Below are 2,485 nucleotides of genomic sequence, written 5' to 3'. Positions count from 1 at the left end.
TGATCAACTGTATTGGATTATTGGCATTATTAGAGAACTATTAACTTCTGGGTGATATGCAAGGACCTTTTGTTTTTCTAACTATTCTGGTGGTGTTTGTGCTGCTGCTTAACTATCACAAACCTATTCCAAACGGAGTTGATTTTGGGAAACTTAGGAGCCATTGTTGTTCTGCAACTCGGGCTCAATCCGAATGTGTGAAATCTTCAATTTGATTCTTATTTGTTAAAAATTGGGCTGATTTTGGGTTGATATTTTGGATTAAAATTAAAGATATTTTTCACAACTAAGATAATTGAAGACACTGGCGTGACATAATATGACAATAACAAATGGATCAGAAGATGATATGTTCAATATGTCATATGTAGTACTTGAATAAACTCATTAAATAATTAATCATATGTTCACATGCGACCAAGACAAACAAATAGATATTGGGATATATATATTGGGTTCGGGTTAGTCGGGTCTTGTAATTTAGGATGGGTTTGGGTTAGCTTTCGGGTTTTCTGATTCTATAAACCTAGCCCTGTCAAGATCCTTACTTCCCTGGATCAAATTATAATTTACACCCAAATGCAAAAATTTTCTGGCTGAGCTTGAGTTGGTCCAGTATGGGCCCTCTTGAGTTGCAGCCCTAGTCATTGATTCTTTATTTTTCCTTGTTTAAGCAAACATTCAGACAAGAAGACCTGGACAGAGGTTTAGTGAAATAGACATGTTTGTGAAGCTTTGCCCTAGAATTGGCTTTGGGCCTTTCCTGCACAGCTTAGGTTGAGGGTGAAGAAAGCCTCCTTCGGAGGAGGGCCCGAACCATTAGTGAGATACTACTCTGGAAGAGCTAGAATTCTAACCTTGTGTGAGGACCTACGAGTTAAGTGTTACAAGGGATATTTGTCCTACAACGGATCTGGATGAAAAGTGAAAGGGGTATATATGGGTGGATATGCAACACTACTCAAGAGCTTAATTTTTTGGATAAATGGGCAAATACCCACCTGTTATATTTGGTATCAGAGTCAGACCCCGTCCTTGATCTGGTGCCACCCCAAGCGCTAGCCCTGGAAGGCATCCGGGTAGGTAGGGTGGCCCAATCACAAAGAGGGCATTGCGAGTTCGGGTAGGGGAGAATGTTACAAGAGATATTTGTCTTACATTATATCTGGATGGAAAGTAAAAATGGTCTAAATGAGTGGGCATGCAGCACTATTTAACAATTTAAGCTTTTGGGTAAATGGGCAACCGTCCATCCCTTACATCATGGGACAGTCTCATGTAGGCAGTTTTTATTAGGCCTCCCAAAAGGTAACAGAGGCATGCAAAGGGTTCCTTGGACCAGACGGAAATTGGCTCACGAGTACAAAAGCAAAAGGGAGCTCACATGTCCACATTTGTTTTTAATTATTTTTACAGAGCAAACATACAACACGAGCTACAAAACAAAAGAAACAGGGATCCCAACACATCAACGGAGCCTTTGAAACAGAAACAAGGATTGAATCCCAACACATCAACTTATCCCATGAAGTAGGAGCCATTTTGCGCACTGCATGTGCTGACCCATTGCCCGATCTTGGGGTCAATTTTAGAGAGATGTTGCACCCATCCAACAAAAACTTACAATCTTAAACAATCACATTCAGAGCTTCCTCCTTAGGACTTAGCTCCACATTCTGCAACTGAAGCTAATGGTGTGTGAGAGAAAGAAATAGAAGCAATTCTCAACAAAATACCTTCATGATTCTTGAAAACAAACGCCCCTCTACATTCGAATGATGCCCCATTAAGGCAGCATCAACATTCAGCTTATAAAATCTAGTTGGAGGAGGGGACTTCTAGATGGCTGTGATCGCAACAACTGGTGTTGTCTGCAAATCTCTTAGCCCTAAAATAAAATCCCAAATCGCATTGTCCGCTATATCTTTAGGCTCTATCTTTTTCAGATTAAACTACCAATTGTAGCGTTGCTTCCATATGTGCCAACATATATAAGAAGCCAAACCCGCACCGTAGGGAAAACAATTTATCTCCTTCCAATCATCAACAAGAAATACCCATCGTCTAGGCCAATGCATGGGGGTTGAATTAGCAAAATCCAGCCTTAAAGGACTCATCTTCCACACTGCTTGTGATTCAGGACACATACATAACATGTGGTCAACTGTCTCTTCTGCTAGGCCACATCTTTTGCAAAAGGAGTGATCAATGATATGCTTCAACTTCAAATTAACATTAATAGGGATCTTTTCATGCAAGCTTTGCCACAAGAAGAACTGAACCTTTCTAGAAGAATGAATGTTCCAAACATCTTTCCAGCACTTCTAGAGTTGTTGAAAGTTGCTGCATTCTGCGTCTTGATGAGTATCGAATGGTTGGGAGTGAAGATTGCCTTTAAGATAAGAAAGGGCTAAGAAGTAGGCACCTTTTACAGAACTTTCCATTCTTAGACCGACTCCAGAACTTCACATCTTTCCCCTTCGCA

This window comes from Cornus florida, unplaced genomic scaffold, assembly GCF_030987335.1.
Source record: "Cornus florida cultivar Cherokee Brave unplaced genomic scaffold, ASM3098733v1 CherokeeBrave_3.0.0_Hap2_Chr03, whole genome shotgun sequence".
Classification (NCBI taxonomy): Eukaryota; Viridiplantae; Streptophyta; class Magnoliopsida; order Cornales; family Cornaceae; genus Cornus; species Cornus florida.
Note: the sequence above shows the minus strand (reverse complement) of the source record.